Here is a 17,166-nt window from a genome sequence, read left to right as displayed (position 1 = left end):
CTCTCTCTCTCTCTCTCTCTCTCTCTCTCTCTCTCTCTCTCTCTCTCTCTCTCTGTGCCTATGTGTCTGAGCAGATGTTTGCTTGTCTGTGTGAATTATGTTAAAAAGTCCAGCTCATCTCTCTAACACTTTGGTAAAAACCCTGTTAACCTATCTCGGATTTTAATTAACCCCCTCTGAAACCACTAGCTGTATATCTGTTTCTGAAAATTCCTTTTCTTAAATCTCCGACTTTTTAATAAATACTATAAACGTTCGACTTCTTAGTTGTACCCTAAAAATAATGGAAACTTAACAATGTAATGCATAAAATATTTTCATTGAAATAACGAAGAGTTGAATATCATTATATATATTTTTTTAATCCATTCCATAAAATACTTCATTATGATACCTCTTGACATATCACTTATTCCATTTTTAGGTGATACACGAGTTTTAACAGTGTTTCAACTATAATCGCACCACATATTTCATCATTAGTATTATTGGGCCCATTAAGTATATCGGTTGGTACGAGACTTATGGTAGAAATAATATTCACATGCAGCTTGTTTTTATTCCATTCATCTTTGTACGCCGTTTTCATATTGTTTGTCAATGGCCTTTTATTCTTCTTAGATTTCACTGTCTATTACCACATCGTTTTTACACAGTTTGTAGTTTTGATCCATATACAAGATACACACTATATCGTATGAAATTAAAGAAAGGAAATGATAAAAGAAAAGAGGAAAATCAAATAGGTGAAAAACGAGGATTTTATCAGGCAGTAGCAGTCGTCCTCAGTGCTCAAAAAAATAAAACAGAGGAAAAAGAAAAAAAAAGAAACAAAGAAGAAACAACAACAAAATCTAACCTTCTTAAGTGAACTGTACGAGAGGAAAAAAGACACTGAATCAAACAACAAAAACCAACATGAAATCAATGAAAGAGAAGTTACCAATTAGATTGAATAAGTATCCTTTGCCTTGCAACAGATTTCACCTGTCTACAATTTCGGTTTTCATTAGATATGCAGACAGGTTGTCTTAAATTAGACTGGACAAAAATATTCATAGAGTCTTTTAATATTAAATTGCTATAAATTGGGCTTAAGGAAATATATCCCGTGTCTCTATTTATAGTCAAATTTCTATTTATATGTTTTTTTTTATCTCAATCACCTCTTTAAAAGATTGTGGTAGGCCATTTACGTTAGATATTAAAGTTGTCTCTTCAAAAAGAACGAAGTGGTCAGGATTTTCGTATATATGCTGGGCCAGAGCTGAATCAAAGTTGTCATTTTTATTTTTCAATCTCAGGGACTTATCTATTGAAATTTTGTATTCATGCAATCGTTCCCCTAGCTGTTGATGGGTCCTGCCAATGTAAAATTGTCCACATTAACACGGGACTCTGTAGACACCACTACCTAGTATAGTGTCCGTTTATCCTTTCCAGAGTGGAAAAAATGTTCAACTTTTTGTTCAGTTTTGAAAGAAACAGAGAGATTATGTTTTTTTTAACTTTTTTCCAAGTTTGTCGCTGAGTTTCGAGACGTATTGTAACGTAGTGAAAGTTTTTTCTCAATGGCTAGTGTAACTGAATCAAGGGGGATGGGCTCCCTTTTGTCCTTTTTTATATTTTCTAATCGTCTATCTATTATATTTTCAATGAGATTGATTGGGTAGCCATTGCAGAATAAAATATCTTTAACATAATCTAACTCGGATTTTACATGATTAAGTGAACATATTTTTAGAACCCTGTCGACTAAAAAATTACTACCCCTCTTTTTACGCAAAGAAGGCTATTTGCCGAGAAATGTAGATACCGATCATTATGGGTCGGCTTTCGATATATAGAAAATTCAAGGTTAGGAATATTTTTATAATTAAAACATAAAATACGAGAAAAGTGAGGATAAAATCCTCGTTTTTCACCTATTTGATTTTTCTCTTTGCTTTTATTATTTCCTTTCCTTGTTTTCATACGTCATGCATAGCCAGTATGATCTCAGAACGTATATACACTATATCATTATTGCAAAATTAGGCCTTTCTTTTTCCCTTTGATTTCAATTGAATTACAATACCATAAAGATGGCGAAACCACCTTTATGCTACTTAAAGGTGTTTTTATTAATTCTTTATACGCTGTCGGTAACTTATTTCTCAGAATTTTTAAACTAGCTAAGTTTGTTGTACTTGAAGTTGCTTTTACTATTTTTTTTCAGTTGTTAACTAAAACTACCGGAATTTACCTGCTGGCTGAGTTTGTTTTAGTCAGAAGCGTTTTATTAATTTTTTTGATATGCACTAAGCTATTAAAACACTTTAAATTTATTGGATAGTCGAGGTTGTTGTAGTCAAAAGTGTTCTTATTAATTTTTCGGTGCTCAGTTACAGCTAAAAAACCTAGCCGAGTTTGTTGCATAATAAAATGAGTTTATTTAATTTTTGATACTCAGTCACCGATTAAAAGACATATTTTGTTGAACTCAAAAGTGCTTTTATTATTTTTTTTTTACATCCAGTCAGCAGGTAAAATGACCTGGAATTTACCAACTAGCTGAGTTTTTTATTCTCAAAAGTGCTTTTGTTAAAGTTTTGGTTATGGTGTCGGTAACTATAACACCCGAATTTACCAACTAGTTCAGTTTGGTATACTCAAATGTAAAAGTGCTTTTATTAAGTTTTTTAATGTTCGGTCAAAAATAAAACCTTAAAAATTTGCAACTAACTGAGTTTGCTGTGCTCAAAAGTGCCCATGATAAATTTTTTGACTCAATCGTTAACTAAAACACTGGGAATTTTTACCAACTAACTGAGTTTTGTTCTGCTCAAAAGCGCTTCTATAAATTTTTTGATATGCTATCAGTAACTGAAACGCTCGGAATATACCAAGTAGTTCAGCTTGTTGTACTCGAAAGTGCTTTTGTTAATTTTTCTATATTCAGTCAGCATCTATAACATTCGGTATTGGAAAACTAACTGAGTTTGTTGTGCTCAAAAGTGTCTTCATTAAAATTATCTATTCTCAGTCATAAACTATAAAACTTGTAATTTTCCAACTCGCTTAGTTTTTTGTTCCCAAATATACTTTTATTAAATTCTTAATGAAAAATCCTATTCATATATCTCTGACCTTTAAGAAAAGTCTATTTCATTTTTTTTTCTTAACCCAGCTTAAATAAAAATCTTAGACCAAGTTAATATGGTAAAAATATTTATTGCAAATATGATAGCAAAAAACACTTATCAGTTCCATCACTAATGAGATTTGGCATGTATCATTAAATAGGAGCTCTTCCAGAACGATGATGAATTCTTCTGTGTCATATTTCTTTCATACGAATCTATTCTCTTATTTCTCAAGGACTGTGAAAAATTCCCATAGGAGGACCATACTTTTATTGATCTTTTATTTTGCTCTTCGTGATCACTTTCCAGAATAATATAGCTCCTTTTCATAGATTATCTTTGTGATTTTGAACTTTCACGGGGCGGTAACGGTGCTCTTCCTTTCACTTGTTTTTAACTTGACAAATCTAAAACTGAGTTTCTCCCTATTATAATTGAATTCATTTCATTCAATATGTTTCTCCTTATCTCTTCAAGATTCACATCATTACTTTAATGACCAAATGTCCTAAATTGTTTGAATTAGACTCATAAGAATTTGTGAAATCATGAAAACGGTCTTTACAGATGATAAAATTGTAGTAAAAGATATTTTCATTTCAATATTTCCGTCTATCATAGATTAGTTTGAATCTAGCAATACGATTGCTTTTGGTAACAAGTCTAAAAATAAAGAAAAGTTAAGCTTAAAGATGTATATTGTTGAAAGTTCACTATTACAAATCCTGAAAACAGGAATTCTATAATATACCACACTTTTACTGTGTTGGATGCAGATATCACGATCAGGTCTGCCCCTTGGTATCCACTATGTCTAGAACTTCAGTGCTCAAAAAAGCTTTTATTACATTTTTCATACTCAGTCTGTAATTAGAACACTCGTAATTTATAAACTATCAGAATTTGTCATCAAAGTTGGGTCAGAGTGGTCGTCTGGATTATCTGACTATTATATACCTTCCACTGAGAGTGAAAGTCACCATCTGACTTTCTTTTGCTGTTTTCTGGAAATTTTTGAAATCTCCCCGACTTGGTCCCTATGCAGATTTCGACGATATGCCATAATGGCTCATAAAAAAGCCCCGGCCATTTGATCAGATGAAGAGAGTATTGTGTAACTATTTTGACCTTGAGCATTCTAGTGTAGTAAGAGTCTGGTTCAATCCTCCTCAGAGTTTACTCCTTTTCTTATTTGAATGTGTGGGTTGATAGTATAAGTTTGATTTTAGTAAGGAAAACTTCCTTAGGCTACCATAAAAATAAGACAATGTATGTCTTTTCTTTTAATATTTTTTTAAAGTAAAAAAATAGCCTTAGTCCTCTTCCTGCAGTGAAATGATCTTATGATTCACAAGAGATACCTGGAGGAAGATGATTCAGAAATATTGTGCCCAAATTATTTTGTTCAAAAATCTCATTGTACCCGAATTTTTTGCACTCGAAAGGTTTTTATTAAATCTTGTCATGCAGAGTCAGCAGCTAAAACACTCAGAATTTACCAACAAGTTGAGATTGTTATACCAAAAACTTGTTAGGATCGGACTTGTTAGTCCGAAAATGTTCAATCATATCACCAACTTTCTTTATTTCGAAACATTTTATTCTCAAAAGTACAATAGTAATAACTTGGTTATTTCAGTATTTTCACATACTCATTCAAATAAATTTCTTTAGTATATTTCACAGCTGCATTTAAAATATCTTGTAGTCTATATTTTTCTGTAGTCATAAGGTATACTTTTTCAAGATTGTCCATAATACAACTGTAAAATTTACTGTGTCGAAGAGGAAAAAAACAGACTCGTTTGCATGTATGAAGGTGTACGATAATCCAACCAAAGTGTTGAAAGAACCTCTTTTTGGCTAGCATTTTCTGAAATATAGATGAATCCACAATTTCCTCTGTTTCTGAAAATGTGTGTCTATTTTTATGTCTGTAACCTTTGAGTCTGTAAACCTTTGAGTCTCTATGCCTATGTGTCTGTGTGCATGTGTGTCTGTTAGTGTCTGCGTGTCTCTCTGTGTGCCTGTGTGTCCGTTTTCTTATTTTCTATGTCTGTATTATTTTTTTTATTTTTTGTCTGTGTATCTTTGTGTCAGTTTGTGTGAATATGGTACCAAGGGGGCAGCCACATGAAAAAAAAAAATAAAAAAAAATGTTCACCAACGATTTTTAATAGTAACTGTCAAATGTGTATGTATTGTGTAAACGATTTCACTAGACGATGACTTCATAGAATACTTTTGAGGTTCAATATACCCCTGAAATATTTGATAGGATTTTGATAAGACCATATAAGATTTTACTATCATTTTATTTACCAAAAATATCAACCGTTTCTTTTGTTATAAGCATATGCAATATCATTTAGACATAAGTAAAAAATTGGAAAAACAATAACTTGTTCAAATGTTCGAAGTCCCAAAAATTTTAGTCCCCCCCCCCCAAAAAAAAATTATTCTCCAAGAAAATGAGTCTATAAAAATTTCTACGTTAAAAAAGCAATTCCCCAAAAAAGTCCCCAAAAGATTCCTAAGAAGTTCCAAGCCCCCGAAAAATCTTATGTGTTAATAAAGTAAATATTTTCTTCATATTCAGATGATGTATAAATAGTTCGTTATTTAAAAATAATATACCGTGAAAGAAAGAGCCCCTCAGAATTAAATAGCCTACTAATAATAAGCAAAAGATTTCCATAGAGAAACCAAATCGGATCCAAGCGAAATCACAGTTCTTATTTTAAAAGTTTATAATTGTCTCGCAACTCGGATGTGTTAGCAAAGTAAAAAATATTTTTCATTTTCAGATCATGTATAATTATTTCCTTGTTTAAAAATAATATAGCGTGAAATAAAGAGCCTCTCAGTATTAAATCACCTACTAATAATTGGTAAAAGATTTCCACAGAGAAACCAAATCGGATCTAAGAGATATCAGAGTTCTCATTTTCATAATTAATAATTGCCTCGAAACTCTTACGTGTTTGTAAAGTAAAATTTTCTTCATATATAAATATTTCCTTATTAAAAGTATAAAAATGATATAGTTTGATGTGAATAATCTCTCAGTATTAAACTACCAAATGTTAAATAGCAAACAGTTTCCAGAGAGAAACTAGATCGGATAGACATCTAAGGTTTTCTTATGATAATTGATAATTTTCTCTTAAATTTTGATGGATTTAGCTAGATGTAATCAATTTTACTTATTTAGAATCAGCATTACAAGACAATTCTTGTGATACGCATATGGAAACTGAAATTACACCTTATCGATTAAATTTTAAAATTAGTGGGAAAATTTATATAGAAAATTGAATTAGAGAAAAAGAGGCAAAAGATACTGACACTCTAATTGAACAAATGTTTGGGAATGGCTAGTAAGGAGGTTTATTTTTAAATAATGATTATATATCATATACAAACCCATAAAATTCGGCAAATGCTTTTTTTAGTTTCGATAGTTTTCTTTACCGTCCCCTCTAGGTCTACGCTCAAAATATTCCACGGATTGAATTCAACAGCTTAAGAATGACTTATAGGGAGGAATGTTTTTTATAACTAACGATATATGTATATTTCATTGGTTTAGGAGCATTATTGCCTACGTCGTGACTCGGCCGACGTAGTAGTGACTCGGCCGTACATAATTTGGAAACTAAAGGGGATTGAGAATTTCTTTAGATAAACCAGAACTATATGACACATTCCCCGTCCACTAAGCAAACAGACAAAATATATATAAAGATTACAAGCCTCTTGTATATTACAGTCTTCGTCAATATTCTTTTTGTTAGACATGTTCCTTGATCAAACTCAATTTATCTAATAATATTAGTTTGGAACAATGCCTATTTTTATATATAAAATATTTTGGCATTCGCATGTATCCACCACCAGAAGCCTTACACAAGATACCCAACACAATGGGAATACTGGCCGATCGGAACCATTAGATCGTTGCACAATACACTTGGCAAACAATGTTTCTTCACCAAAAAGCCTTACGCAAGATACCTTACACAATGGGAGCACTGGCCGCTGGGAACCATTGGATTGCTACACAGTAAACTTGGCAAGTGATGTTTCCAGGGATGCAGTTATCTGAAAACAACGGATGTGAGGGACTGACAACTCCAATAGTACACCAGGATGGGGCTGTTACACTATTCGCTTAGGGGATATGAGGGGTATGCAGAATTGCATCGTCATAGGGCTGTGGTAGTATTTGTTGAAGGGATACTACGGCCATTCCAATGAAAATTTTGGGTCTCATTTTTGACTCCTAAGGCGGACAAAAACCTTTGTTACAATTAGACTACAGAGGTCCCCTGAATCAAAACACGTCTTGCGTATGCGATTTGGAGGGTGTCTTGAGCAAGAGTAAGTTCTATCATAAAAAGTATTGTTTTCACACAATATTACGTCATCTTCGGTTATATGGGGGGTTCTTCACTTGATTAGTGGCCCTTAGGCCTTTTCCTACCTGGTCCCGTCAGTTTTTGATCATTTGAATTTATAAACAATAAAAGATTATGTAACAGTGTAAAAAAATCTCGAAGAAAAAAATCTTGAAAAAAACTGCAAAATATTCAGTTGCCTAAAAGAGTACCGCTACCGGGATTCGAAGGTATAGGGCTCTCGTTGGAACTGTTTTAAGGTCACTACTGGTGTAATTTGGGATGCAGACTTTAATTTTTAACAATCAAATTCATGAAAATGAAAATTAAAAAAAAAAACAAAGTAGACAGTCTTTAATTGAGGAAAGTTGCAGCAAGACCTTTCCGGGTAAAAGTTGCATTTTAGGTTTTATAAATTCTAACCGCGCGAGCATGAGCTTTAAATAATCCACCTCTTTTACAATATAAAGAGGTTTGAGACGAGTTTGGTATGCATCTGAAAACTGAAAGTAGAAAAAATCTTTGGTTATCTATTCATATGGGAGATGTTTCTCTGTTTCTCTGTCCTTTCTTAATTTTATATTTTTTTTATGGTCATTGTTAAAAGCTGGCTTTTCGTTTATGAGTGTGAAAGAGTTTGTTATTACGTGTATCCCCTTGGTGGGACATAAATGAATACAAAAGCAAGTTTTTTTCAACTTAAAGTGAGGACCAACATCAATCAAAACTTAAAACAAACAGACATTATTAATTATATGAGTGGATATGCGCCATTTTAAATACCTCACTCATTACGCTAAAGTTATTTGAGCCTAAAAAAAAAAATTATTCTAATCAAACGGCCATTATGCTTCAGGAGTATTTCTTAAGGAATCGGGGACAAAAACTCAAACTTAAGCGTAAATTGCGAGGTATTTAGAAGAGGGCAGCTCCCCTAATATAATTTCTATTCGTTTTAAGTTTTGATACTCCTCCTTAATTTCAGTTGAAAAAAACTTATTAATTACAATTTAATTTCTGATCGTATTTAAATAATACTGAGAAATCTGGCTGCTCCGTAGAAAATTCTTTTTCCCAACGGACAAAACCTTCATGGAAAGTTATTCCCACGTAAAATCCCCGCCCCACCAAAAAAATTTCTTCCAGATAATACAACACAAGCTAAAAATCCCCCTCCCAAAAATCACTTAAAAATGGCACTAGAACTTTTAATTTCCGTTCAAATACGATCTTTTCTGGTATTCTAGGATAATGTTTTCAATCTAATCATCCCTGGGAATAAATACATATCTTTGTTCTTTGTTCTGGTGAATAATACAGAATTCCACATTTTGCAGATGGTAGCTTAGAACTTCTACAATAGGGTTGTCAGATAAGCTGATGATGTGATTTTATTATGATCCCGTGACTTTAAGGGAGTGTTTTCCCCCTTTTCTGAAAATCAGGCAAAATTTTCTCAGGCATGTAGTTTTTGATGAGTAACACAGAACTTAAGGTATTTCATATATTTGGATTCAGCATATCAAGCTATTCTTTTGATATATCTATTAATATCAAAATTCTGTTTTCTAGGGTTTTATTTATTATTGAGGTATATCGCTCCTTATTTACAGTTTGTTATCACGAGCTGTTTGATTTGATTTTTGTGTATTTTTAATATCAAGATTTGGGCCAAGTTGCTCCAATATGGGTGCTTTTGAGTTAATATCGGAAAATGTGAACCTAATGTGGGTGTACTGACTATTTGGCACCTGGGCTGGGTTCCCAGGAGCCTCTTATACACTCACAATTACCCATTCCAAGATTGAAAATGTTATTTTTCCTAGAAAGTTGCAGTCCTAACTCATTTAGTAAGAGGAATTAAATTTCTTAGAATTGATAACGAGCAGATAGCCTTCAAATTGAGACTAAAACGTAGTTTTTCAAATATCAAAGTTTTTCTTTTTGTGAAACCTGTTTCCCTTTGTGCTAAAGTAGGCACAGATCGACAAGTTATGGGGCCGGAATGGAATGTTTTTGGGGCTCTCTATATATTAAATTACAGATTTAGGAAAACAATGATAGAATTTCTTTATTAAACGTATATTTCTTGCCAGAATTTCACTAGTTAACTGTTAAGATGGGCGAAGAAGATTCATTTTGAGAAACTATTTGTCGAAGCTGAAGGATCTCCAAAAAAGACCTGGACAATAGCTAACAAGCGTTTTAACAAAAGCAAAAGTCAAGGGCTGCCCGAATTAATGAATGTATCGGATGGATCAACAGTGAATGGTAAGCAAAAGGTAGCTGAGTAAATGAACCAGTACTTTGCTAGGATTAGAGAGGCCACCGTAAACAGCAATTTGAATGACCACTTGAATGGGGATCTGGATTTCGTAACCTTCTACCACATCCCGTCGATTCTTCCATATTTCTCTCTCCTGTGACTGATTTGGAACTCAAGAATCTGGTAAAAATCATGAAGAAAGGACATTCTGAAGGAACAGATTGCTCATCTACTTATCTACTGAAACAAACCATTGGAGGCTACGCTCAAGTGCTGGTTCATCTGATCAATCTATGCTTCAAATACGGATCTTTCCCTGAAGTGATGAAAACTGCTCGAGCTATTCCCCTACATAAAGGAGGAAACAAGCAGGATCCATCCAATTATCGACCTATTTCCATTTTTCCGCTTTTAGCAAAGTTATTGAAAAGTGTATATAACAGGTTGAATAGTTTTTTTAAGAAAACAAATTTTTTCAGCCCATTTCAATTTGCATTCAGGTCTTCATACTCTACAAAGCATGCAATACTAAAGCTAATCCAATTTTTGAATGATGGCATGGATAAAGGTCTGCTACCTACAACAATATTCGTTGACATAAAAAAGCTTTCGACACTATATCTCATAAAACTCTGCTATCTAAGCTACATAATTGTGGTGAAGCAAGTCTCCTAATTGAATCTTATCTTAAGGACAGAAAATAAATATTAGATGCAAATGGCTAAATTTCAGATGATGAAAACCTATCTAATGCTGTGGGGGTTCCTCAGGGGGTCCATACTTGGACCACTATTATTTCTTGTCTATGAAAAACAATCTCCCTCTAAGCCTTAACCTGCCATAGGACTGATTAGGATCTCAGTGTACTTTTTGATGATGATAAAGCCAACTCTGCCTGCGACATAATTCACCAATCTCTAAAATAAAATCTCGAATCATCACTGAGAAAGATGCTTCACTGGTTCTATTGTAACAGATTGGTTGTCAACACTTCTAAGACTCTTTTTATATTTTTTTTCAAGAATTTCTACTGCAGTACCAAAGTTACAAGAGGTTAAAGTCACATTTGGAGGTCGATTAATAAAAATAAATTGAGTGCAAATCAAATTGAGTCATTGCTGACCAGAATTTAAGCTGGAAAGCTCATATCACTAGCCTAAGGCTTAAGTCAGGAAGGAAAGTAGGTGTAATGCATTGTCTTAATTTTTTTCTTCCTTTTTATGCTTTAAAATCAATCTGTTTTGCTTTTGTTCATTCGTATATATATTATTGTTCTATTATTTATTTGAGTACGTTTCAGTCACATATTTCTCCTATTGTGAATTCACAAAATATAGCAATGAGAATCCTTGAGATGTTATTTTATTCCCCAGTTTCTGTTCCCACTAAGATTCTTTACTGTTATTTTAATATTATTCCGGTTAGACAAATTTTAGCTTTTACAAGATTTTAGACAAATTATAGCAACAGAAACAATGGAATTTTGATACTAATAGCTATATCAAAAGAATCGTATTTTAATGTTCATTTTAAATATATAAGTTTCATCAAGATTAGTCTTACCCATCAAAAGCTATGAGCCTGAGAAAATTTACCTCATTTTAGAAAATAGGGGGAAACATCCCCTAAAAGTCATACAATCGTAACGTAAATCAAACCATCAAATTTAGCATGTTATAAAACCCTATTGTAGAAGTTTTAAGCTCCTATCTACAAGAATATGGAATTTCATATTTTTTGCCAGAAGACATATCACGGATGCGTGTTTATTTTTTTTATTATTTTTTTTTCCCAGGGGTAATCGTATTTACTCAGTGGTCCTAGAATGTCGTGAGAGGGCTCATTCTAATGGAAATTAAAATTCCTAGTGCTCTGCTTAAGTAACCAAAAAATTGGAGGGCACTTAGGCCCCTCCCACACTCATTTTTCCTCAAAGTCACCGGATCAAAATTCTGAGATAGCCGTTTTATTCACCATAGTTGAAAAACCTATTAAATAAATCTTTGGGGACGACTTAGTCCCCCACAGTCCCCATAGGAGGGGCTGCAAGTTACAAACTTTGAGCTGTATTTACATATAGTAATGGTTATTGGAAAGTGTAGAGACTTTTCAGGGGGATGTTTTTTGGTTTGGGGGGGGGGGTTGAAGGGGAGGGGCTTACATGGGAGGATCTTTCAAGGAGGAATTTATCATGGGGGAAAAGAATTTCAATGAAGGGGGCGCAGGATTTTCTAGCATTATTTAAAAAACAATGAAAAAATGAATATGAAAAGTTTTTTCAACTGAAAGTAAGGAGCAGCATTAAAACTTAAAACGAACAGAAATTATTTTACATATGAGGGGTTAACCTCCTCGTAATACCTCGCTCTTTACGCTAAAGTATTTTTAGTAATTTCAACTATTTATTCTTCAGCCTTTGTGGTTCAGGTGTCATTCTTGAGGAATTTAGACAAAATTTAAGCTTTAGTGTAAAGAGTGACGTATTGACGAGGGGTTGAACCCCCTCATATACGCAATAAAACATACGAATATAGAAGTTCGTTACGTCAGTTAATTCGTCAGTTATGTATATTTTTTGCTAATGAAAACTTTCGTACAAAATTAAAAGTTCTAGTTGCCTTTTTAAGCAATCAACAAATTGGAGGGCAACTAGGCCTCCTCCCTCGCTTTTTTTCCTCAAAATCTTCCGATTAAAACTATGAGAAAGCCATTTAGCCAAAAAAAAAGTTAATATGCAAATTTCGTTTTAATTATTTATGTGCAGAGAGCCAAGATCAAAACATGCATTAATTCAATAACGTTCAGAAATTAAATAAAAAGAAACAATTTTTTTTTAACTGAAAGTAAGGAGCGACAATAAAACTTAAAACGAACAGAAATTACTTCGTATATGAAAGGGATTTTCCCTCCCCAACGCTCCGCTCTTTACGCTACAGTTTTTTACTGTTTTAAAAAGTAGAGTTAAGAGAAAGAGTCAAACTTTAGCGTAAAGAGTGGGGCGTGGAGGATGAAAAGCCTCTTTCATATACGAAGTAATTTCTGTTCGTTTTAAGTTTTAATGTCGCTCCTTACTTTCAGTTAAAAAAAACTTGTTTTTTTAATTTAATTTGTGAGCTTGTTAATTTTCTCCCGGCCGTTCAGCTATCGTATAAATAACGACAATAATTTTCATAGTGTTTTTTGGCATTTATTTTTTTGTGTGAGATAGAGTGAGAAGTGTGATGACATCCATTTCTTCTGGGTTTGTTTGTTTATACCGTTTGTATTGTTCAGCTTTCGAGTCAAAAGGGGAGCTTGCGAGGATTTGCTAAAATAAAAAAATAAAAAAGAAAAAGAAAAAGAGTATGGAGCATGAGACCATTTACCAAAACCAATATAAAAATAAACTACGAAACACTACAATATAAAACCCCAAAACAACACATAAAAAATACACTACATAACCCTCGGAAAATAGAGTTAATCTATTTCGAAAGCATACCCACCGAGCAACTCCATACGTAAATCAGATTTAAATTGGTTGAAATTACCGTTATCCTTAATATCATTACTAAGTTTGTTTCCAAAGCTCTATAAACAAGAGAAATAGAAGACATACTAGAAGCCAGTCGAGGAACCTCAATATTTCCTCACATCTGAGTATCGTGTTGGTATCGTGAGTATCGTGTTGGAACATTCTGACCTCCTTGAAAAAACGTCTTGAAAGAAAATGTCCTAAAAAGACATTCTCTATTACGTAAAAATCAAAGAAATCCTGAAGTAAACACAACCCATAATGTAACAACTCAAGAAATGCTGATTTGGTAGGCCCCTAACGGTATTTTCCTGCCCCTCACAGGTTTTTAAACATAACAACCAAATGTAAACAGTCCCTGTTACATAACAGCCAAAAGTAACCAACCCCTTTTTACGTAACAACCAAAGAAATCATGATGCGCGGGACCCTGGTTTTTTCCTGGCCCTCACGGGTATTTAAGTAATTAACACATGCCTTGTTTAGAAAATCCTCCCTACTATGTAGTTAATACCTGCATCTCCTAGAAAACATTTTCTACTACATAAAATGCTCCTTCATCTTGCCCCGAGGGTTTCCCTGTTAAACTTTTCGTCATCGTAAGTCATTAAAGGAAGAAAAGAGTCGTGGCAATGGCTCTCATAAAAACTAGTGAAGGGATACGACTTATATTTATAATTTTGAAAAATTATTCACAACATTGCCTTGTGGCTATGGTTGAGCATGTCATCTCTAGTGATATAGCTATTTGACCTTTTGACTTTTTGAACGAAATAAAAGTTTAAAATTTCAACTGGTTTAGAAGAGAGTGAGCACCTAACAAGGACAAGAAGGGAGAGGATTAGATGTCCTCTAATCCCTCTTCATCAATCCTTAAACAAATCTTGAATGTTTGAACTTAATACCCTGGGATAGTACTTCGATATTGCTTCGATATCGCTTATAATACCTTTTGGCAGCCAGAAAACGCATAGTGTGCTTTAATTATGCCCGGGATCCTTCTCAACATTTGTTTTAGGGTTTCATCTTAGAACCAAAATTGTTTTTGTAACCAAATATTAAACACCTGATATGATAACGATGGATAATGTTCACAACTTACAGGCCTTGTCCGAAGCCTTTAGCGCGTTTTGTAAACTTTAGAGACATAGTTATTCAATATTCGGGCTAATTTTAACAAAAGGGCTATCTCCAAAATTTGATTCTAAGTATTAAGGATAAAAAGGTATTAGAAGGAGGGCTGGTTATATTTTGATCGCTTTAGACCCTTTAAAGGGGCACTTTAAAATTCCAATTTCCAATCAAATGAGCACCCTCTCAGGTTTATATAGCCACTCTTTCCATATGTAGTGCCTTTGGAGAATTATGATATACTGAAGCCTTATGGCCTTAAAAAAAACTTTCATTCTCTCCTTAAAAAACTTTTTCTTGCCTCTCATATATTCTCGTATATTTTTAAATAGAATTTTTTGGATGACCTTAAAGATTACGGTGCTGGTCCGATAAGAGTTTTTGATAAGGTTTTCATTAAATGTTGTCTAGTTAAAGATAAGCTCTAGTTTTGAATAGAAAATATTGTTTCAAATTTGATCAATCTTTTGATTAGGAGGTTTGCTAACTGACTCTTGAGGTACTAATTCTTATTATTATTGGTTATTAAATTCTGACATGAAAGTCAATAAATTGCAAGATGATATTTTGGATTTTATTCATGGTAATACTGGATAGTTACGGGTCTAGTGAAGCAAATACTTTAATATAAGTAATTATATAAAACTGTCTAAACAAAGATTTTTAAAGAATAGTAAGGAACGTTATGAAAATTAACACCAGCAGAAATAAAGTTGTACTATAATCCAACCTCAATTGATAAGACATTACTATTATATTATCAATGAACTCAAAAACAAAGAGATGTTAACAGAACTGATCATAAAGACATTCTATTGTTCACATTTTAGTTATGTTTGTAACTTTGAAAAAAAGTTATAATAAACCTGAAATTTCTGTGCTTCCAGGGGCTAATATAATCATTTTTTCGATCTTCAATTTATATCATTCGTTCTGTCCAATCATCTTAATTATTGCATTGATGTATTTTTAATTGCCGTCGATATTCTGAAAAACAAACCAAGCTATTGAAAATACAGTTAGTTTTTAATAAAGCACAATTGTGCAAAAGGCTTTTTCACTTTAAATTGTCTGTTTTTTCAAACCTTAAACATGAAAAATATGTACAAAAAAATTAATTTTTAGCAAAGACATGCAGTGCAATAGGCTTTAGAACTCTTACGGTTAGAGGAAAGGAAATGGGACAGCATCTAAATTTCTGTTTGAACTGATTTTGTTCGTTTTAAGCATGTCTAGAATATTTAATTTAGTTTCTACTCATTTTAAGGTTCAATTATTCATTTATATTTGTGTCTGCTAAGTCTCATGCGATTGTTTATCTAATTTTTCCAATTTTCTGTTTAATATGGTCTTTCACTTTTCTTTAAAAAGTTTATTTCTTTATCAATTAATTATTAATTGTTCTGATTGCCAAAGTGTGTATATATAATCAAATTGAATTAAAATCGAATAGTTGTGGGTATCAAGCCATGGCTAATTGTAGAAAACGCCAAGACAGATAGTCCAATTGAGTGAGAGACAAATCTGGCATTAACCCCCCTTATTAGGATTGTATAAAAATGATCTTAGTTCATTTGTTAATAGATAGGTCTATCTATTATCTGTCCATGCGTCATTCCTAGGGCAGCAGAACTAAGGTAGATAGTCATAGAACCTACAGTTTTCCAAGTGTTTGGTTAAATGGCACGGGTAGACGGCGGGAGTAATTATGCCTCTCTTATTGGACCATTAACTGTTTGATATCTTTTAGCAAGGCATGCCCACCCAGAGTTTCAGGCAGGTTGACCAAGAATTTAAAATTGACATAGAACCACTAGATTGCCTGGAATGAGTGGTAAACAAGGCACGCCTACCTAGGGTCTTAGGCAGGTTGAACCAAGAATTTAGAATCGACACAGGACCATTAGTTTGTGTGAAATTACAGACAAACAAGTGTCTAAAGTCAAATTGGGCCCATCTGCAATGAGTGTCAGGGAAGGCAATTGATTCAATTCATAAATGTAGACATTTGCACTAAATAAAAACTTATTTTATTGTTAGTTGTCCAACAAGTTGACTGGAATTACAAGGGGAATAAGTGTCCAAAGCCTATCTTCCAGTTTTCATATTTTTGCCTTGAGAATTAAAATGTTTTTATCTAATCTATTAGTTCTGATTATCATTTGATTTATTTCTATATACCCTTAAACAAATTCTGACAGTTTCAACAATATGCCATAAGCTGTTAGATATGAGAGATATTACAGGTAATATGACTGAGATATTACAGGTTCACTCTTTTGACAATAAGAACGTGCATATAATCTTTTAATCTAGTGCAAAATTATAAAGCATTCTCTGAAATTCCAACTTAATACCCTTAACTGCTTCTTAGATATCTAACTTATTACACACAGCTGTTATGATATTGCTGATATTCTTTTTGAAAAACTTTTTGCCTAAAGTGTGGTTTAATTAAATCGAACTCCCGGTTAGCATTTCCTATGATTTTATTTTTAATACTCTTAGCAATCGAAGTAATAGTTGAAGTAGCCTTCAATTAGGAGTTACAGTGTACTTACTTATTTGTTCTTGGGTTTAGTTTAAGCCTTGTCCTGGCCCATCGTGACATCCAGAATTTGCCAACAAGCGTTCTCCATCGTTCTCTTTCAAGTGCAACTGGCTCAATCAACTGAATCCATTGTCTATTCCAGCAATACCCGTGCTTCTTGAAACCTTCCAGCGGCTCAA

The 17,166-nt window shown here is 33.1% G+C and overlaps 1 protein-coding gene and 1 long non-coding RNA gene across 3 annotated transcripts in view; one reads left to right on the top strand and one right to left on the bottom strand.

Moving 5' to 3' along the window:
• Nucleotides 1-380: 380 nt before the first annotated feature.
• The window catches only part of LOC136043429 (uncharacterized), a 31,586-nt gene continuing 14,800 nt past the window's right edge, over nt 381-17,166 (bottom strand). The window contains exons 2-3 of the long non-coding RNA XR_010621617.1: nt 13,322-13,505; nt 381-791 (exon numbers count right to left, since the gene is read on the bottom strand). This is a non-coding gene — a long non-coding RNA (uncharacterized LOC136043429). The remainder of the gene's footprint in view (nt 792-13,321; nt 13,506-17,166) is intronic.
• LOC136043419 (caspase-14-like) overlaps nt 14,827-17,166 on the top strand; it is a 126,665-nt gene continuing 124,325 nt past the window's right edge. For both annotated transcript variants that reach the window (XM_065728329.1, XM_065728335.1), the window contains exon 1: nt 14,827-14,935. The gene's annotated coding sequence lies outside the window, so the exon portion shown is untranslated. The remainder of the gene's footprint in view (nt 14,936-17,166) is intronic.

Source organism: Artemia franciscana, chromosome 2, assembly GCF_032884065.1.
Source record: "Artemia franciscana chromosome 2, ASM3288406v1, whole genome shotgun sequence".
NCBI classification, from domain to species: domain Eukaryota; kingdom Metazoa; phylum Arthropoda; class Branchiopoda; order Anostraca; family Artemiidae; genus Artemia; species Artemia franciscana.
Note: the sequence above shows the minus strand (reverse complement) of the source record. Positions and strands in the feature narration are given on the sequence as shown.